General features: G+C 39.1%; 1 long non-coding RNA gene across 1 annotated transcript in view; it reads right to left on the bottom strand.

Moving 5' to 3' along the window:
- Window positions 1-22,915, bottom strand: part of LOC131482531 (uncharacterized) — a 217,579-nt gene that overhangs the window by 55,146 nt on the left and 139,518 nt on the right. The window contains exon 2 of the long non-coding RNA XR_009247069.1: window positions 20,128-20,242. This is a non-coding gene — a long non-coding RNA (uncharacterized LOC131482531). The remainder of the gene's footprint in view (window positions 1-20,127; window positions 20,243-22,915) is intronic.

Genomic DNA, 22,915 nt, shown 5'->3' with positions numbered 1-22,915 from the left:
TTCACAATAGCCAAGACACAGAATTAATCCAAGTATCCTTCAAGGGCTGAAGTGGGTAAGTAAAAAGCATTGTATACACACAGCATAGTATTATTTGTCCATAAAAAAATGAAATCCTAACATTTGAACAAAATTGATGAAAAAGAAGTTCATTGTGCTGAAACAAGCCAGAAACAGAAAGACAAATATATGCTCTTTGTCATACAAGAAAGTCTTAAAAAGTGGTTGATCTGATCTGAAAACAGTTATTACTAGAAGAGAGGAATTGGTAGGAGGAATCAGGAGAGAGAGGTTGGATAACAAATACCAAAAGATAGTTGCACAGGAATACCAAGTTCTAGTGTTCCACAGCATAGTGGGTGACTGTCATTCACAGTAATGCATTATATGCTATATAAAGAACTGAAGGAGGGGAGCTAGTTGGCTCCAAACCAAAAGAAAAGAAAAGGGAAAGGCTAGTTGCCTGCTCTTGTTGGTTTGCTGTGTATATGCATTGAAATGGTTCATCATGTTCAAGTATTATATGTTAACGAAAATTTTAAGAAATAGTCTGGGAAAGGAGGAATTACAGTGTAAGCTTATTTTGTTGCCAAATATCTGAAATGAATGCACATGAGAACTCTTCTGAAACTCATGGAAAATACATATTGTAGAATTTGCAACTTTAGAAGTCTTCCAAACAGGTTATAGGCTGGGTTTGACCCGTAGGCCAAATGTGTCTTGATGGTGGTAATTTGCTGATGCTGTGAATTTCTAAGCAAACTTATTGTGCATCTATTATGGGTTGGGTATTGTGGCAAGAGGCGCTCTTTATATAAATGGTTTGATCCTATTATTGAGAACTTTCTAATGTAATAAATCAGCAATTCAGTAGTACATGGATAAAGCTGTAATTGAACACTATTAGTAACTGTGAATTACCAAATAACACCTCCGTATAATTAGCTTGTCTGAATCAGCCTTACTCCTCCTGGAATCTCTGTTACTTCTTACACGGAAGGATCTCAAAAGGTATATACAAAAATACACTATTTGTTTTTGAGATTTCTTCCCAATCCTGGGAAGTATTATTTTGAAATGTTTGTTTTATTTCTTTTTAATTCAAGAGTTTAATAAAGCATTATCTTTTATAAATTGTATCTTCCACTAAGCAAATCCTTGGCTAATCAGACATTCCTGGTCATTAGAATAATGCAAGCATTTGTGTGTACAGCATGCATACATAGGTATAAATAAGCTTCATAGCTTTCCTAAGCTGCAAATGCAGTCCCTTCATGCTGGTTCTAGACTTTTCTGTTCACTGTTTAGAAACCTGTAAAGAAACAAACTCCATTGTGTGTTCAGGACTTTATGCTGGTTTCTGTAAAAATGGACTCATGATTAGCAGCTGCTGGTGTGTACATGTCACTCCAAGAAGAGAGGGATGTGAGATGCCTCACTCTCACAGACATGTGCTTCATTATTCCTTCTCTGAAGCACTTCTGCATACAGAGCCATGCTTCTAATCTATATCATTTACCCTCTGTGAAGAACCTCTTGTAACTCCTTTGCAGAACAGACCTGTTGGGGATAAAGTTTACCCATGAGTGTAAAAGCCTGTATCTCTCTTTCACTTGGGAAGGATGATCTTTTCTGTATATACAATTCTAGGTTGATTTTTTTCAGCATTGCAGACATTCCAGTCCTCTCTTCTTGTATCTTCTGCTGAGGAGCCCATTAGGTCCCTTCTCTTTCCTTCTCTGTAGTTCAGGCTGCCCCTCTGGCTTATTTCAAGGTTTTCTCTTGTCTGTTTTCATGCCATTTGCAGAAAGCTGACTAATGTCTCTGGGTCTGTGGTTTTGTACCTGCCATTAGCTTCAGAAAGTTCTCAGCGATTACTCAAACATGATTTTTCTGCTCTACTCTACCATTCTTCTCAGTATATTGTGACTTTAAACATGCCCCACTATTCTTGGAATTTGTAGGGTTTTTTATTATTATTATTCCTGTTTCTGTTTGTATTTCACCATCCTCCAGCTCACTGATTCTGAATCAAGTTTCTGCTGAGTCAACAGAGGGTTCCATTGAAGGTCTTTTTTATTTTTCCTGCAACATTTTAACCTCTTTTTAATAAAGATTTACGTGTTTGCTTGAAAGACAGAATGGTAGAGGAAGTAGGAAAGACAAAGAGGTATCTTTATCTGCTGGGTAACTCACCAATTGCATGCAACAGCTGCATCTGGGCCAAGCTGAAGCCAGGAGTCAGGATCTCCCACCTGGGCTCTCATGCATATGGTCCAGCTCTGTGGCTTCCTGAGGAGAATTAGCAGGAAATTGTTTTGAAAGCGAAGCAGCTGGGATGAAAAGCAGCACTCTGCTCTGTATGGCCAGCATCACAAGCGGTGGCTTAACCAACAGTATCACAATACCAGCTTCATATTTTTAGCTTCTAGCACTTTCTTTTAACTCTTTCTTAGAATGTTTATCTCTGTGCTTACCTTACTCACCTTTTCTTATGTATTGTTTAATTTTTATTAGCGCCCTTAGCATATTTATCATAGTTACTGAATTATCTGCTTAATAATTCCAACAACTGTGTTGCTGTGGATTGAATATATTTTGTCCCCTTCAATACTTTAGTTGGAATTGAGTTGCCATATTGTCAGTATTAGGAGATGACACTACTAGGAGGTAATTCTCAGGACTGTATTAATTTCTGAGAAGGCACATTGCCACAAACCCAGGCTACTCCTCAAGATCTGTTCTTCCCCTTTTAACATGATCTGCAGTAACATGGGGCCCTCACCAGATGCCAACCAAGTGTCGGCATCATGGTCTTGAACTTCCCAGACTTTGTACAACTGAGCCACAAAGACTTCTTTATAAATTACCTGAGCTCTAGTATTCTGTTGTGGCAACAGAAAATGGACTAAGACTTGGCAGAGGTAAACTTGCTTCTGATGATGGTAAAAGCACCTGGATTTATGTTAACCTGGTTGGGAATTAGACAGTATTTTATGTTTATAGTATCTCTAATGGCCAGAGGCTCAAATTCTTCTCATGTCCTTGCTTTTATCTATCCTCTTGACTTTGAACCCTTAAATATGACTCCTCAAGTGAAAGCATGTGTCTTGAAGCTCTCTCAGCTTCCATTCAATCAAAATTCTGTTGATGTGGTGGGAAAGGGAGCATTTTATGATCAGTAATTAATGGATTTGTGTCACGAGACTCTGAACCTCACAAATATTTCTCTAGCTGCTTTTCCCCCAACCTGCTCTTCACTTCCTTTCCTGGCTGTAGTGTTCACTGGCTATTGTTTTTATTTTTAACTTTTATTTTCGATAATGTTTATAGAGTTGATTAGGGTGGAAGGGCTCAAAGATTAGGGGAAAGTGAGTGAGACCATTATCTGGGTATGGGGAATACCCACCCAACATTATCTCAGGGTCCCTGATGTGGAGCATGTTCTGAGAGTTCTATTCAAGTGATTTCAGTAGTTTTGACATGCTGTTGATATCATCGCTCCAAGGATGAGGAAATCGTTCCAAGCCCATTGGAGCCTGCAGAAGACATCTGGTACCATAGCAGAGGAAGGAGGGCAGGACAAATCGGTTAGCTACCCCAGTGAAGCTTGACAGCAAATTTCTGGATGAATGGAGAATCTAAGGTGGAGAACGTTAGACAATGGACCTTAAAAGGATTTCTACTGGCTGTTCTTGAAAACCTGAATTGGGGGTGACCATTGGCCTAGGGGTTAAGACACCCATATCCTGTGTTGAAGTTCTAGTTTTAATACCTGCCTCTGGATCCTGACTGCAGCTTCCTACTAAAACACACTCTGGGAGGCAGTGGTGATGGCTCCGTAACTGAAATCCTGCCCCACATGTGGAAGACTTGATTTCTTGACTCCTAGCTTCAGCCCAGTCCCAGTCATTGTAGATACTCAGTAGTGAGTCAGAACATGAGAACTCTCTCTCTCCTTCTGTCTCTGTCTTCCAAATAAATAAAAATATATTTTAAAATAAAATAAAATATGACCTTTGTAGTATGATTTTCATTCCCAGCATCTGTTGTGAGGCAGGAAGGCTAAAGGTTCTATAATGGAAAGAATGTTCTTGCTCATCCAGGGTAAGGCTCACATGATGTCTTCTCACCTAAAAGGCAAGTCTTCTTATGGAAAAGTCTCCTGGTGTATCTCATGATGATTGTTTTTTGAGGAGAGCCTTTCTCAGATCTTAGCCATGGGATCATGCCCCTGGAGATAAAGCCCATGGAAATATGGGTCTCCCTCAAGACTGCATCCCCAGGAGTGCCTCCCTCTCAGATTAGTCTATGTTCAGCCTCCATACTCCACCAGCATGATCTCTGCACTATTCCTACCAGTCCATGGCTCCATCAGCTTCTGTTCCAAGCAAGCAAATGTCATTGATGAGTCTCTGGATAGGCCTGTCTCTCCACACAAGAGGATAGAGCCTTGCCAGATAGTCTCAACTCTGTGAGAAAGGTTATTCGTTTCCCATGTGTCTACTATTTTCTTGCAAGGATAGAAAGTGACAATATCAAAAATTAAACCAGAAGTAACAACACTTTAATGGTGTGTGACCAGATAAATAAAAGTAGAATAGGTTCTCAAATCAATCTCAGAGTTTTCTTCTTTGAAAACTACATACCAAGCCTAAAGTACTAGTGCCATCCAATTGCAGGAAAATGCCTAAGAAGCAAGTAACTACAGAGCGAACACGACACAGAGCAATCACAATTGCTTGTGGACAAGATTCGTTGATATGACTGCATTGACTCAATGCATTATTTCAATTCATATATGTACAAGTCAGAAGATTTTATATACTCAGAAAGCGATCATTCTCTTCATCAAGCAGTTATTAAACACCTACTATGTGTAAAATCCACTAGATATTCACAAATACTACAATTGGTAATATCAAGTGCTTGCATACAAAACCAGAGGCAAATATGAATAAAAATAAATAACAAATCTGTATCATAGTAATGAATTTTCATGTATAATGGGAGATGACTGATTAATTCAATACGTGAATTAGTGGATGAAAGATATTCTCTCTGTACCTTCCAAATAAATAAAAATAAACCTTTAAAATTGTATAAAATTGTATAAAATTTAAGTATAAAATTTAAGTATAATTGTATAAAATAAAAATTTAAGTAAAATTGTATAAAATTTAAGTATAAAATTGTTTTACTTTATGAAGTAAACATAATGTAAGTACTATGGCCTCATTTCATTTCAGAGCTCTGGTGGTCACTACAGCGACAGGCAGAGAAGGCATTTCCATCAGAGAAAGTTCTGTTGGGAAGGGCCAGCAGACTTCATTTCCTGTACTTCAGGTTGTAAGAAACTATACTTACCAAGTCTGCAGCTAATGCACTTGGGCAGCACCCAAGGGCTTTAACGACACATACATTTTGTAAGTAGTTTTGCTTTGCAGTTTTAAAAGCAAACCTTCCCTGAAAATGGTGGGATGCCCATCAGAAACCTCAATGTCAAGACAGTAGATAAATTGTTTTTGTTGCTGCTAGTTTAGTTAAAGCTACCTTTATTGAAGATTTGGTTGAGTCCATTTATTCTCTTCAGTTAATTGTTTTAAGATTTATTTATTTTTATTGGAAAAGCAGATTCAGAGAGGACAGACAGAGAGAAAGATCTTCCATTCGCTGGTTACTTCCCAAATGCTGCAATGACCAGATCTGGACTGATCCGAACTCAGGATCCATGAGCATCTTCTAGGTCTCCCATGTGGGTATAGGAAGGACTTGGGCCACCCTCTGCTGCTTTACAGGCCATCAGCAGAGAGCTGGATGGGAAGTGGAGCACCCATATGGGCTACTGGTGCCAAAGAGTAAAAGATTAGCTTGTTGAGCCATGGCGCCAGCCCTCACTCTGGCTATTTTTAAATTCCTTTTTAGGAAGCACTTGCCAGTTTTTCTTGCCAATCAGTTGACTGCCATTGCTTGAAAAACAACTTGGACATAGACTTTGTTTACCTTCTCTTCACTCAAGTCTGGCCATTTTCCTCACCCCTCCTTTAATTCATTCAGCAGTATCGGTACAGAACAGTCAGGGTCCTGCATTATCTGGCTACTATGGAAGTTAAAAAAAGAAAACAGCAAATGGGATTTCCCCCTCACCGAGTTTATAATTGAATAAAAGACCTATGATGAGGCAAGTAAAACTCACAATCTCATTAAGTCGCTAGTAGTGGCTAGTGAGTGGTAGCACATTAAAACATTAACACATATTGGCTTCTCATATTAGCCAGCTATCACTGAGCAAAGGGCAGGCTCTAATAAAACCATACACGGGAGAGGTAGCATTTAATTGAGGGCAAGGAGAGGCCAAGGTCAGGTCAGAGAGGGGATAAAATATGAAAGAATGGAAAACAGAGTAGGGTGTAGCATCTGGAAGAAAGGACTCAGCGAAGACAGGCTGAGTCAGTGGCAAGAACACCGGGAGCAGGGAGGCACGACAGAGAAGAGGTGAGGCAAAATGGGCAGTTAATGGAAATGATGCACAAACTTCTATTGTTTCACAGATCTGTAGAAATCCTATGCCAATCTGTCCACCTGCATTAATGGTACTTCCATTGGGACAGTTTCCATTGTCTGCCTTCTGATAGGCTACAAATGGAAGGAGGCAAGCAGGGAGTTGCACCCATAAAAGGAGTTGCTTTTGTCTGGCTGCCTCCTCATTTAACCACAAAAACAGATTTATATGAAAAGGGATAGTCAAAGAGATCCTAAGTAACCTTAGCACAGGAAAAACAACATTGACCCAAAAGGATGGGAAGATCAAGTTCATTGCCCAGCTCAGCTTAGTGGTCTTAGGACACTCTTGGTCTTCTTTGGGCTGAATTCGCCAAGTGTATCATAGAATTCCCATCTTCTTTCAGTTTATGCTCTGGGAAACTGGGGTAGGGTGGGAAGGGGAAGATGACAGGAGAAACCAGGCATCATCCCTACATTACCTCACACAGAGCAGCACCATTTTTTTCTGTTCATTTATAAGTTTCCATTGACCACTGACCAACATGACACACTTACTAGAAGCAAATGAGCCATTGCATCACAGCTTTGCTTTGACTCTTAAACCTTTACATACAGCTTAGAAAATTAAAGTGTAAGAGAGAAATGGGGAGGAGAGAAGGAGAGAGGGAAGAGAGTTCTCTATGGCCCACTTGAGGCAGAAGAGACTGGATGTCTCCACTGAACCAAGCCACAGAGAGTCTTTTGCCATAACTCATACTTGTTAATGAGACAGGGTCATGAAGATCACCCTCACTCACCCTGCTACATGCAGGAAGCTTATACTGAAAGTTGACTGATCGTTAAACAAATGCACCAAAAACCTTGTGTCCTCAGGAACTGTCATTTGGAGGAAATTACACACACACTTGAATGGCATTGTCTTTGTTCAATCATTTGGGTCCTTAGAAATTGCTTGCTCAAAGACAGATTCATTTCCATACACATATTTTCAAAGCCTTAGAGAAATTGAGACTACCTTTCATTTTCAGAGCTGTGTGGCAAACACCTCGCAAGTGCCTGATTGTGGAATCAGGTGAGGCATGCTGATTTGAAAAGCAGGTGGGGGCCAGTGCATGAGGCTCAAGTTCATGTGCCAGGGTTATCACCTTCGGGAAAGGCTGACCCTCCTGTCTATGCCCTAGGCCAGAAGGTCAACACAGAAAACTGTCTACCCCGCAAACAGAACCCTCTAGTTGAGAGAAAGAACTCAACCACGATTTAGAGAGAAACTTGTTTCTCTTTTCAAATTTTCCAATGTGACACGTTGCTGTAGTACACTTCACATCTGATTACATTAGTCACATTGCATTCTACCGTAGCAGATGTGACATGATGCAATGGGGTTGTGAGCTGTGTATAAAGATGTAGCAGCAGTCAATAAGTTCAGCTCATTCCTAATGCCAGCACTGAGCCAGCAACCTTCCTGGTAGCTCTCTGCTAATTCAGATGAAGTACCTGATTCTTTTGTCAAAGAAGAAACCTCATTATCTCCCGCTATCTCTTACCCAAGTCATTAATTAGGAAAGAGATGATTCTAGGTTCCTTCCTTTATTCAAAGATGTTTTGCTAGCTTAGGACTAAGCAAGATTTTTTTTCCCCAACGTTCCCAACACTGATGTTTTCTGTGTGTCCCTCGTATAATAATTTGCAAAGTTACTCTAATCTATCATATTTCTCATTGATTCTTTTTCCACATTCTTAGAAGCCTCTTTTTTAACAGTCACACTTGACTAAGTAGTTCAAAGTATTCAACAATATCTTTTTCCACCCCAGGTTTGGGAGAGATTCTTTCAGTCCCAATCATAAGCCTGCCATCTGTTGTGAAGAGACCACCAGTTATGACCATGTGCAAGGCTGATTGTACATTTGGCTCTGTTCTCAACTCACTTGTGTTTTAATCTAAATAGTGATTAGAAGTTAACTCCTAGAGACACATATTGTAATAGTGGGTATACTACCCTTCAGAAAAAATTAGAATACCATGATAACATGATTAGAATCAACCTAATTTAAAGATGTACTTGATTCTTACCACAAGCTTTCTATCTTTCATCATTTTAAAGGTATCAAAGCTTTCAGAATCTCACCATGAGAAACCCATTATCCTGGCTTTAGCTTCAGCCTAGGGCAGGGAATCGTTGTAACTGAAGTTCAGACATCACAACCTAATATAAGTTCTTCCAGGAAGGGTGTCAATTCTCTATTCCTTTCCAAGAAGAAAGAAAATTCTTCTAAGAATCACTATCCCTACTCTAAAAGATTCCCACTCCTTTGTGGAAGGCAGAATTATGCCATACAATTTTCAAATCAACTTTTGGCCAACATAATAGAAATCCTAAAACTGGACAAGAGAGTCAACCACAATGTTCAGGATATTCCATCTGCCTTAGAAGCAAATCCGGAAAAATATCATTTAGACCAGAGAAATTGGAAATAACCACAGAATTTTAAGGATGAGACCCAGCTGGAAGATCATTCTTGGTGATATTTGGCCTAGGTATACTCTCCCCTTGATGAGAAGGGTCAAGAACTAGAAATCCAACTGTAGTTGGCACAGAGCATCAACCAGGACCAGGCTTTCACTACTGAATCCAGAGGAGAATTGAAGCTCAACTTCTTTTTTTTCACAATTAAAATGGCTTTTATTTGCTGCAGTTTCAAAGTAAACTTGTGGCCATGATTTTGCTTAAATTGGGAAAGCAGGAAGGAGCAGGTTTGGAGGGAATCACATCAAGAAGTTCATAAGATCTACTTTCTATGTAATAATGAATACAATTAAAATTATTTTTATCTGTATGCATCAGCATTATCTTTTTGAAAATTCTTTGAGTATTCTTTATTTTGTTGAATACTGAAGTTGATGCCTAAAAATCAGTATAATACAATTCTGTATAAATAAACAGGAGAATTTGTCACACCATTCTAAATTACATCCTTGAGAAGTTAGTTGTATGCCATCCACTCTTGTGCTGATGAAATGTGGGGATAGTCTTGAAGCTCAACTTCTAATAATAGAGAACATATTCCCCCCTGGGCAGATCACCATTAAGTCTTATGAGTTTCACATGGCTGTATTCACCTTTTGCATTATCAGACACACAAACTCTTTTTTTTTTTTTAAAGATTTATTCCATTTTCATTACAAAGTCAGACATACTGAGAGGAGGAGAGACAGAGAGGAAGTGGAGCTGCCGGGATTAGAACCAGCGGCCATATGGGATCAAGGCGAGGACCTTAGCCACTAGGCCACGCTGCCAAGCCCCACACAAACTCTTTAGAGTGAGTGTTCTTTAAATAACTATCCCCAGTTTCTAAAAGAATTCCTACAATACCTAAAACTGAACTTTCTCTTGGCTCACTAACCATATCCCAGTGCTAATGCTTGAATTTTACTGGCTAACTGCCAGTAATAACCAGTAATAACTGTACCTTATTAGCAATCTGATATGAGTTAATTTGACCAAATAAATGTTTTACTAAAGTTTCTGGGGAACAACCAGGAGGTATTGGAATAGGCACAGCTAAAGCATATTAAAAAAAAAAAAAAAAAAAAAAAAAAAACTAGAGAAAAGAATGAGTCATGAGGCGCTTTCTTGCCAGCAACACCCATTTCCTAACAAGCACAATGGCTTGGTACTATGTCCCAACCCACGATAGAACAAGGAAGACTGGAACAACTTGGGTAGGTTGATATCTAGAAATCCCTGAGGATGGATTTTGCCAGCAAACACTATTGAATGTTGAATGGAATTTTGTGAACAAGGCACTGTTGTAGAAACTAGAAATAAAATCCAGAAAGTGCCCATCATTAAGATCCTGTTGTCATAAAGCCTGAGGGGAGAAGAAATGACAAACCCATGGGAGCAGAGTGCCTCCCCACATCCACTCAAAAAATGCTGTGAAGAATCTAGAAGCAGGCACTGTTTAGTCCAGCAGTTCAGTGACAGGAAAGACCATAGTCCTCCTAACTGTGGGTCAGGGACAGGCAGTGGAAGGCATCATTCTAAAAGGACTTGACAGAATAAGGGCCTCAGAACAGGACAGACATGGCTACCAAGATCAGAATACAGTGTACAGATTGGATCTTCTGTATTAAAATTTACCTTAAGTGAGAGACTGGTGTAATAGCTCAACAGCTAATTCTCTACCTATAGTACTGGCATCCCATATAAGCACTGGTTCTAGTCCCAGATGTTCCACTTTCAATCCAATTCCTTCTTATGGACTGGGGAGGCAGCAAAAGATGGCCCAGTCTCTCTTTCTCTCTCTCCTTACTGTAAATCCTCCTTTTCAAATAAAAATAAATAAATGGTAAAAAAAGAAAAAAGAAAAAAAACCTTTAGGAATTTTAGGGGACAAGGACACAATTGAATGAGTAAAATACTGATCTGGTGCTGAGCCCCAAAGTCAGACACACTAAACTCTACTGATGTAAGGTTAGGATAAGACTATAGGTGAGAGCAGAGCAGACCTCTTTCCAGGGGTCAGGTGGTTCTGGAGCATGGTGTTGCTGTTCACAGACCCCATTTCCTCACAGCTACCCCTCTTCCTTGCCATACCAATCTTCTCTCTCTCTCTCTCTCTCTCTCTCTCTCTCTCTCTCTCTCTCTCAATTTAGGAGCATTTGGAGTCATTACATTGGTAGAGTGGAACGATCTATTACTTCTATGGAACACCAACTAAACCTTCAACAAGATATTTTGCTTCTCAGAATTACTGGAACTACTAACCAAGAAGAGACAGAATTACTGTAATCTAGAATTTAAGATGCACACATAATGCATAAATTTACTTTGAATCACTCAAATCTAAAAGGAGTTGAGGCAGTTGTATAATTTAGCTTGGCTTACCTCAAAAACTTTTAAACCAATCTTCATCTCAAGAGTTCTAAGTGTGATAGCAAAATACTTCTATCACCACAGTTTTCTCCGCTTGTAAGCATGTTAGCGATTGCAAACCTTCAGGCAACTGATAATTTTCCAGCAGTACAAAATTCTAGAGTGCTATATAAATGCTTAATACTTATCAATTTTAATTAACAACCTGGGCTGATTTGACTATGAGAGTCTTAGACTTTCCCACTCAAATACCAGCTCTTCATTTTTAAGATAGAAGTGTATAGTTTCTCTACTCTGACCAGAGCAAATTGCTCTGTTGTATAGGAATAAATTCTCTACTTCCCAGGAACGATGGCAAATTCACAAAACCCTATAAAACTCATGCCTTATTTGCTGTTGCAGCTGCGTAATTAAAAGAAAACTGATATATTGATGAGTTTTCCCCAGAATAGTATTCCTAAGTCACTGCTGTTTGAGAGAAAAGCTTATTGCTAAAAGGTTTACAGCTAATATTTTTATGATTCAAAAGAATAGCTCTGGTTTGTCTTCTTCAATCCTTTTACAGATTTCCAAATGCCCTATTGGCTGACTTTTTCTGGTACATATATATATATATATAATTCCTGAACTATCATGACAACCAGAAAAGAGTTACGCAATGTACAGATTTACCACCAGAGCGATTGCTTTATCCTTGTTACACTGGCCCTCTGCCTCCCCAACCCGATCCATAGAAAGCTTATTTTTAGCAATGACTAAAGGACTCCATGCTCTAATTTATGCACACATATAAAATCAATAATTACTTAGTCGACCTTTTCATTCGTCTAAATTTGGCCTGGCATAATGGAAGCTGCCCACATGGTTCCCATTGAGAATGATAAATAGGAGACAGCAGAGCATCTCTATCTTCTCTCACAGGGTCAGATAAAATCAGAGGCAGCTCAAAGTACCACCAGTCTTTGCACTGAGCCACACCAACTTGTAGGAGGCAGATTCTCTTCTGAGGAGCTTCACGGCTCATTCCAAAGAGAAACCCCAACTTTGACTCTACCCTCTCCCCAGTCCTGGTTTTGTGTAGGAATCAGGACTCCAGTTTGTCCATACCCCTACTTAATAAGCATATCTCTCATAACGAATACGAATGGCAGTTAAGGATACAGCTCCCCAAATGAGATTAAGGCCAAGGGAGGTAGGGTAGCTTGGATAACTGGGTGGCTGCAGGTCACACTATGCAGGGCAGGGGAGGAAACGGTCCAAGGGTCTGGGTCGACTTCTGGAAACTTCTCCCTGACTGTCTCCAATGACCCCTTTCAATTTTGGAGGTTTCCCTACCATTGTCCAACACCTCTCTCAGGGATTAATTTCCTGCTAGTTGAGAAGCAATTAACCCTTGGTTTGTTTTTTAAAGGTTGGATTTCCGGCTTTGAGAGTGACCCTTTTATTTTTCCTGAACTTGCTCAAAACAGGAAAGTGTTAGGATGACTTTAGATAGAGATATCTAGGATATTTTCCTTTTTGCTTCAGAATTACTTTAGCTTCCAAACAGATCTATCCTGGAGGTTTAATGCCCATATTGTTAGGACCAGGAGCAGATCTTGCCTCGCAGTGGCCACGCCCTAGGTCTTGAACTCTGTGTCATTTTTCTCATTGTCAGTTGGACCATCAGTAGACACCACAAACTTTCTTACAATGAGACATAGAACTGGGTACTAAATTTTTAGTCTGTTTTCTTTGCCTACATCATATCCCAGATCACTAAAACGAGTTCTATCCAAGACACTTTAAAAAGCCCACAGAAAAGTAGAATTTAATTATTTTGGTGTAAAAATTTTGAAATTAATGCAAAATTTTTCGTAATAAGCTGTTTCTGTTTTTTGAAGACCTTTTGGATCTATGAATTTCAAAGCTTTTTGCACTAAAATAAACTTTTCTCTTAATTCCATTTTTCATGATCATTTTGAAGAACCCTCACACAGAAGTGGTGAACTGCTGAAGTGTCTAATAATAGACATTTTATTGCTATTACTACTAGTAGAATCACTTTTTATTGACTATATTCTACTGTTATTACATGCTGGGTAATTTTCTAAAGGAGTTTCTGTTTACTGAGTCATTGACTATCACAACACTGATGAGAACTATTGTTATTTCCATTTTGTTGGTGAAACAACTGAGAATAGGTGACCTTGTCAAGGTCACAAGATAGTAGATGGAAGAACTGGGATTAGTATCTAAGCAGGCTGATGCAGAGTCTAAGTCTATCTACGAAACTCCTGGTATTGCAGAATTTTTACATGCAATGTCTGAGTTAAGCCTTATATCAGGTTGTGCCCTCCAATCCCTAAACATCATCTGCTATGCTATGCTTGAACAAAGGCTCAGCCGGTGGGGAGGAGGCTTGGGGGGGACTTGTTAAGGAGCAGACACTCTTTGACACCACGCCCTGTGTTTATCAGGTTGCTTTCTAGGAAAGTTGTGCATGTTTCAGCACGGATGCCTGGCATGCAAAAAACGTAGAGGCACATCCAGTGTGTGCCGACACAAGGGAGTGGGGAGGAAAAGATCACAGGGCCTGGAAGGCAGGAGGGGAGGGAAAAGCAGGCAGAGAAGAGGTTTTGGAACACAAAAGCCCCAGACTCTCAGGGGTTTGGTGGCCAGCTGCTCACATCTTCACATAAAACATGGGCAGAGGGCTGTCGGGGGACCGAGCGATCATGGATCCCTGGAGCAGCCCACAAATTGGAGGATGTGCCTTGGTAAGGATGGCGGCTCAGGAAAATGAGAGAAAACAGGCTTTTCTCTCGCATATGCCTAAGCAATGCATAGTACACAGAGCAAAGGAGGGAACTGCAGAGCAATCCAAGTGCTCAGACACTGGGCATGTTGCTTTAAATTCTCCTGGCAACATCTAACATCCTCGCTAGCACAGAGGGGAATCTTGCCACCTGTCAACCCCAAGACACACTCCCGACTGTTCAGGGAGATATTCTAGACAGGAAGGAGCCTGCCACAATAATTACAGCACACTGTGATGGCCTTAAACAGTACCATTCTCAGTGCATTATCTAAGGCTTTTTGTCAGCCCCTCTGAAAGCCATCAGCTAACCGGGCATGCTATACTGGCCAAAGAAACTGATGTTTGGCTTTGGGTGATTTGTGGAATCTGAATTCTCATTATTCTGAAAGTATTGCAGTCCACAATTGAAAACCTCCAAGGAAGCAATGCCAGGTACCAGACAAGACTGAGAAATCCAGGGACACTAAGATTGTTTAATTACACACACAGGATTTAGAATGGATTCATTCCATTTGAAGAATGTGCACATATTTTTAATTTGTGAATTAAAAGCAAAGCCTTAAGTACATTGATTCAGTGAAGAACAGACATCAGGAGTTTGTAAATTATTTATATTTAAAAGAGGACTGATAGTCATAAAAACCTTCAAGACCATAGAAGGAGTATTCTGGACTAGATGCCTCTGACTGTATAAGGGAGAGGCCATTAGGAAAATGTGATGAGAACAAAGATACCCTGTTCTGGTCTTCAGAGAGAGGACAAGACAATCAAAACCAGGACCAGTGTTGCACTCACAGAGATGATTTATGGGGGTGTTTAAAATAATTAAATATGTATAGCCTGGTTAAATGATGACTAGCAGGGGATCTAATAAATGTCTCCTGAGTTTTGGAGGTATGAACATGAATATAAGAAATTATTTATTCTAAGTCAGTAGGACTAATGATTAGGAATAAGGACATCTGAAGATTGACAGTAGACTGCAGATAGAGGAATCATGCACGATAGACAAACTCAGCTAACTCGTTGGTCTCCCAGAGGGTATGGTAAAAGACACACCCCCAGAGACTCTGAAATGAAGCTCTGCAGGGCAATCTGGGCTGACACTGCTTGGAAAGACCATTAGTAGGCCCAAATCTTTATCCACATCAGAATCAAGGTGCTCACTCAGATAATCTGAAACAGTAGATTTTGGTAGAAGGTTTAAATCCAGGGGCAGCGTTAGGGCACAGTATATAAGGCAGCCACTTATGATGCTGGCATTCTACGTCATAGCAACAGTTAGAGTTTCAGCTGCTCTGCTTCTGGTCTTGCTTCCTGCCAATACACCTAAGAAAACTGAGGAAGATTTCCCAAGTGCTTGGACACCTGCCACCTATGTTGGAGACCAGATGGAATTTCCCAGCTCCAGGCTTTGACCTGACCCAGCCCTAGCCTTTGTGACTATTTTGAGAGTCAACCAGGGCATGCAAGATTTCTCCCTCTTTGTCTTTCTCTTCATTGCTCTTTTCAAATAAAGAAATAATTTACTAAAAAAAGAAAGCTATATGTTCACAAAGCTGCTTGAATTCTAGCATTGAGAAAACAAAAAGTATTGTCACTATAATCAATTATAAAACTGGACAAAATATATGAATGACTTTTGAGTCACCTTACAATGCACAAAGAATGAGAAAAACAAAAAGGCGATTTTCATCTTCATCTTCGTTATCTGAGTGGATGATAAAATAATACAGCAAAATCGATCACTGCCATGATCTCATTGGCAGGACAATTACATGAAATAATCCATGTAAGAGAGTTAACGAAGTGACTAACATACACGAAGATTTCTGATTTATCTGCTGCTAGACTCCATCTGCAAACAAAATCATCCTGAAAAAGAACATTCTTTTCTTATAGACGTTAGGGAAACTCTTACCAAGGTGATAGAAATAACAGTTAAATTTTTAGGACTATAGACATATAAATCAGGGCCAGTGTTGTTGTGTTTCAGGTTAATTCTCTACCTGCAATGCCAGTATCCCATATAAGCATCAGTTCGTATTCTAGCTGTTCCCTTTCTGACACAGTTCCCTTATAATGGCCTGGAAAAGCAGCAGGAGATGGTCCAAGTGTTTGGGTCCCTGACACCCACATAGGAGACCCAGGTAAAGCTCCTGGCTTCCCAATTTGGCCTGACCCATGTACCATTGCATTTAAGAGGTGAACCAGCAGACAAAGGATCTCTCTCCCTCTCTGTCCCCTTCTCAAATACATAAATAAAACTTTATGCAAAGAAACAACTCATTTGGTTCTAATGCATTATTCTGATTTACAGTATCACTTCATTCTAAATTCAATTAAAATTAAAGGTTTCAGAGACAAGCAGAATTTGTGGATGGATCCCAAAGAGGAGACAGCTATCAGTGGAGGATTCTCTGACATGTACATAGGACTTCTTTGAATCTTTGGTCAAATAATCTTCTCAATGACAATGTTAGGCTTGGTAAAATGTAGCAAAGAGTAGCTACCAGAAGTGTTGAATACAACAGATATTCTGAAGATACACAGGGCTAGGACATAAAGAAGTTCTAAGTAGCCACAGTGCAAGAAACTATCTGAAAAACGCAGGCATTACATTTAGACCCCAAAAGGATGCATCTTCATAGGATTATCTAACAAGGCCTTTTTAGTAAGCCTTACTGAAATCAAGCCAATTCATCCCTAATTTAGCTTACTGGTGAAACTCAGCTTTCTTTGCAGAAGGGGGATAAATCATTATTTTCAAAGTGCAATATCCACAATGTCTAATAAATAATTAAGTTTAAGTCAGGAAACTGTTACCAGTAACCAAAAGAAAATTCACCATCATAAAAGGTCTGTTTGAATTAGCAAAAAAAGAGCTTAAAACAGTTCTTATAAACATTCATTGATTTGATAGAAAATATACAGATAAGGATGCTTGGCAAGATAAATGGAAGTTATAAAGTATCAAATGGAGATTCCGGAATTAGGACAATATCCACATTCACCACATGAGCTTGACAACATTTTGGAGACTGCATAAGAAATGATCAGATACATAGTTGATTAACAACTTCAAACCAATGTTTCAAAAGAAAAATACAGGGGAGATATTTCACAAAGCCTCAGTGATTTTATAATGTACCAAGTGAGCTAACATATGTATGATTGGAGTATTACAATGAAAGGAGATAGAGATTTGGAAAGGAAAAAATGGTTCAAGAAATAATGATACAATATATTCCATATATATATATATATATATATATATATATATCTCAAGAGATGCACAGAACTTCAACAGGATAATCATGAAGGAAACCTTACGTAAGCGTACTAGTGATATTACTAAATACAAATATAATGATACATTTTAAAAGATGCCAGGAAAAAATAAAAACACATTACATTCAGGAAAACAATGTTAAAAAAAAGAGGGTGATTTTTTTTTTCTTCAGAAATAATGCAGGATTCTGTATCAAGTTAAGATTAGTCTTCAAAGCGGAGAGAGTTTCCGATGGGAGAATCCATCAGTAACAGTCCTTATCACAAAGATTTTTAAAGCAATTTCTCGACAATGAAGAGAAACAGTACCAGAATTCAGTTCTACAAGAAAATGAAAATGTGTTGAAAACACTAAATATGTGAATAAGCAAAATAATTTTACCATTTTCCTTTATCGAGCAGTTGGTTATAAAAACAGCGTATTTTAGAATTTGGAACACACATAACAGGAAAGATGGACACCATAGTGAAAACAATCCAAAACAAAACAAAATGAAAAGGGGGAAGAAAAGACAAACGGAAGATTGTAAACTTCACCATATGTGGAGTTACTTATATCTAAGTGAACTCATCACTAAAATGGAAAGGCAGAAATCATAACAGGAAACGAAAAAGCACAAATACACATTTTTTTTAAAAAAATAAGTTTTAAATAGGCATTATTTTAAAAACAAAATATAAAGATAGATTGTGTGAACATTCATGAGAAAGCTGGAGCAGTCCGAAAGGTATCAAAGCATCTGAAGACAAGACAGAGCTAGAGACATGCCACACTGATGACAGGCCAGCTCATCAGCAAAACATCTGGAACGCTGATATACATCTTAGGCTTCAACTCTGTTGATGAGCAGAGTTCCAAAATATTTGAAGCAAAAACTAAGAAATAAAAAATACTCAAATCTGCAGTTATACTTAAAGAATTTAATATTCAGTGACTGACCATAGAGAGAAACAGACAGGAAATTAGCAAGGATAAATTTTGAATGATAAGACTATAACCACTTCTGATGCTGTCCCTTAAATACACGCTTGAAAACCACTTATTTACTTCATTTTGAACTTGTAGCAGAATGATAGTGAAACCATCCAACCAGACAAGTCACTTGTTTGTTCAACTAGAAGGATAGATCCAAAATCTCTTCAAGTATTACATCTGGTTTCTGACCTGAAAATTCTTCTATCTATAATCTGAAGCCACATGATTCTGTTGAAATCCATTCGCTTCCCTGCAGACTTATATAGAATAAACTTTTGGAATTGAAGAGGTTTTAGACATCAGACAGCTCAAATGTTCCTTTTTACAGAAGAGATTCTATTGATTCTTTGTGATCTGGTTCAATTGCCATATCCACACTGAAAGATGAGAAAACAATAGCTTCACCAAAGTCACACAGCCAGTCAGCAGCAATACCTGGTTTCTAACCTACATAATCTAATTGTAAAACCTACAATGTTTATAAGAGACTTGGCAAACACTTATTGAATTAGTGTAACAAAAAAATCAAGATGCCGTAAGTCCCAAAGACATAATCGCTTTAATATATGGTTATGGACGGAACCAATGGCAGGACAAGTAGTAGATTTTCTGAGCCTTAACACCTTCTACCCCACCATATCTTCTAAGAGAAGTCCAACTGTAAAAGGGAATTAATTAATTTAATCTCTAACTTTTCAATATAGTCTCTTGCTACCACAGTTGTGAATGAAATAAATCCACTCTGTAGTATAAGAATATGTGATTTTCAATTGTGTATTTTAATCTCATTTCACCTAAAATCTAATCAGTGACTTGGAATGAGCTAGGGGGATATCCCTGCTAAACCATAGCAGTACTGTGGGCTTTTCAATATCAATCAGGCACAATTTTATGATCGAGCAGTCTAAACTGCAATTAGATACAGCAGTTCTATTGTTTTCCACTTGCTGTCTTCATGTTGATGTGAGGCAGGCATTTCCAACTCCAGGTACCCAAACAAACTCCATTGCTTTCAGCACTTTTAGCTTTTAAATGCTCAGCCCACTAGAATCAAATGTTGTAGTCTCTTTTCCATGACATTTAGCTTTCCCACTCATTTGGAGGTAGCTGGGATTCTGTTCAAGGGAAGGGGTTTGTTCTCCTGTTTCCCTGCTTTAGAGTTAGCGTAGAGTGCACAGTGTGCTCTGGACACCTCAACTCCTCCTGCTTCAGAATCACTAGCCTCTCTTATTTGCTGGCACAGGACAGAGCTAAAAGAAATGGCAGGTATTGTTTACTACAATTAACTGACTTCTCAGGTGCTCATCCTCTGGCTTGGTGTGATGTCATCTTTGCAATTACTCCTTGTTGTGTAAAGTGTGTCCATGTTTCTTTGGACAGCTCCCCAGTGCACTGAAGATCCTTCAGAGTGGGAAGTCATGCATTTCTTTGGCCCCTACCATCTTTCCCTAAACCCAACGCTCCTTTCTTGGAAACAGAAAGTAGCGAACTCTTTTAGTTGTCTTACTATCCTATGGTTCATGCCTCTTTTTGTTTTTTTAAGCCCTATGGTTCTTGCAATCTGGGAATCAATTATAATTCCCTAAGTTATCTAGGGGCTTCAGAGAGTTAGCACATGGAAGGTGTTCTCATCTTCTTCCCATGGTGTCTTCCTGCATTTACCCCAACAAACCTCTTACCTTTGAAGATTAAAAAGAGATCAGAATGGATGCTAGTCACAAAGGTGAAAATGCACAAAAACTCTCATAATCACAGAAAACAGGAAGGCCAAGGACAATGGACACACAGACATCACTGAAAGAGACAGAAAAATTACTTAAAATCAACCACATTTGATTGGTCTTGGTTTAGTTCCAGTTAAAACTAAAACTGGCCGTGTGCAAGGAGTTCAGGGGACTAACCTGAAGTGAATCTGATAAACAATAATAACATCTCTCCTGTAAACCTAAACTTGACCTCATAAAAGGTTATAGGTGAATTAGAGAATTTTAATGAGTTTAAGAAGTTATTTAATCATGTGGAGATTATATTAGGAAGGGCTGGTTGAGCAATGGCTCTTGGCGTCCAACACACGTACATTCCAATTATAACTCTGCTCCTCAGCTGCCACATGCCATTAGGCAAATCACTCATGCTTCAGAGTCCTCACTGTTCTCATCTGTAATATGGACATAATGTTTGTATGCATGGTCATAACTTAAACGCAGGTAACTCCTTTAAAACTTTTAGAAGTTTTTGTTTCATGTAACAGGCAGAAATGAATGGAGAGAAATCTCGCATACACTGCTTCTGTGGATGTCCACTATTGAAATGACCGAGACCAGGGCTTTAAAAGGGCCAGCATAACAGATCATTAGATTCTCAAGATGAGGCAGAAGGAAGAAAAGAAACCCAGAAAACTGGAATACTGGCAGGAAGAAGCAGCTGGGCAGATAGCTTGCTTAGCAAAAACCCCTGAGTGCACAAAAGTGTTTCTTTGCCCATCGTTTGCTGAATGTTGCTAATTATTACATTGGGGATGGGCCCAAGGGACTGAAGGCTGTTTCTCCTCAGGTTAGCAAGACAGGTGTCTGCACCTGCTCCGTACATTAGCAGTAGAGTACCCTCAAACACGCCCCTGCTCTTCTGAGAATGCCCTTCCCACATAAAGAAAAACAGCTCTCTAGTTGCTTCTAGAGAAATAGCTGCCCTTCTCAGCTAAAAATCCCTGAAGTCCATTTGTCCTGACCTTGATCAAAGTTTCCCTGCAGTGGATTGGGACATGGTGGTAACAGTGTCTGATAGGAAGAATTTACTCTATAGAGAAGAATCTCAGGCTAGCTACCCAGAGAACACTGATTATATAGCACTCATGTGGCAGAGCCGGCAATCCCCTCATCCAGATGTCAAAAGCTGGTTAATTAAGATTAAGACATATTTGCTGTAGCAAGTCCAGTCAATCCAATTCCAGGATGGTTCTGTTCCCATTGTTCATTTCTACAGAAATATCTCAGTCTCTGTGGAGCAGCCATAAGTAGCAGAAGCAAAACCGGAATTGCACAACCTTGTTTTTCAAGCAGCAGCAAATAGCTCACTTACTTGAAAAGGGTAAATTTTTAGGGAGGAGCTGTGTGGTCTAGTCTTCAAACTACTAGGTTTTTTTTCTTTTTTAAACAGAAAGCATATGCTTCAAGCTCAAATACTCATAGGATAAAAGGTAATGCTAAATGTTTCAATTAACCAGAGACACAATGAAGAAGAATGAAAGCGCATGGCTGAATCTCATTCACAACACTTCCCGGGCTCACTTGGGTAATTCTCTCCGTCTTGACTAAGAAGGAAAAGTTTCCCCCACCGAGTTAGTCATAAATGTTACTGCTGGCATTCCCATATCTTCCTTTGCTTGACTAGTGCAAGGATGCCCGAAAAAGAGTGCTGGAACAATCTGCAAATTAAGATGATTTTTCAGCATCCATAAACTTCAAGCTGAAGAGGCTATTCAAAAAGCTGTGGTAAAGGAGGCAATAACTGTTTTATCTCTTTCCATAAAACTCTAATGCATTGGAGGGAAAATAAAGAAACCCCAGGTATAAACACTGCGATTGTAAGTTCAGTACACAACCTCTGTGATCCATCTACAACAAAGGCTAATGCTGTTGAGTATGGATAACAATAAAATTCTAAACAGAACTCATGAGAGGGGCCAAAACGATTTGAAAAAGGGATTTTTTAATGGGATTTATTAGCAAGACCATCCTTGGGAATTACAGTGACATACATATAAGAGTTTTGCAAAGGCAAATTGCACTATGTTGGGCATTATTCTACTTCAATTTAAAGGTAAAAGGCAAAAAACCAAAGGTCATCAGCCCAAGAGTATATTAATTTATATCTAATGCAGGATTTTTTCCACACATGAAGAAGTCCAAAGGGGAAAAAATTATAGCTCCCAGAAGAAACTTTCGGCAATAATCTTATATAATTTACAGCACAAAAGGACATTTCTGTGTCCAGGAATTGTGGCTCATCAGCATTGTGAAAATGAATCTGTGCAACTCATTTGATACAAAAGTCATATGAATGTCTTCAGCCAACTGGCTCTTTTGCACAGCCTGTTCCCCCTATGGTAAGTCGCATTCCTAACAGTTCGTATTTATGGGCGCTCCGGTGGAAAGGCAAATACATGAACTTTGGGTACAAGAGTTCAAACTAAAAAGACAAGCTTAATTCTTCAGAACTAGAGGAAGAATTGCTCAGTTACGCAATAAGACCACTGCTGACTTGGTCCTGTACGTAGCCTTGCACAGGCTCAGGAGAGCCCTGCACAATTTCATTATCTCATGCCTTCCAAGAGAAGAAGCCTGCTTTCCTATTTCATAGTAATTGGAAGAAGAAATGTAGGTGGGAGCACAATTCATTCAGAGTTTGATGAATTATTTACCAATTAAAGAGATGAGCAGAGGAAGGGGAGGGCTACATAATTTTGAT

Source organism: Ochotona princeps, chromosome 18 (assembly GCF_030435755.1).
Source record: "Ochotona princeps isolate mOchPri1 chromosome 18, mOchPri1.hap1, whole genome shotgun sequence".
In the NCBI taxonomy this organism is placed as follows: Eukaryota; Metazoa; Chordata; class Mammalia; order Lagomorpha; family Ochotonidae; genus Ochotona; species Ochotona princeps.
This window is presented reverse-complemented; position numbering and strand designations above follow the sequence as displayed.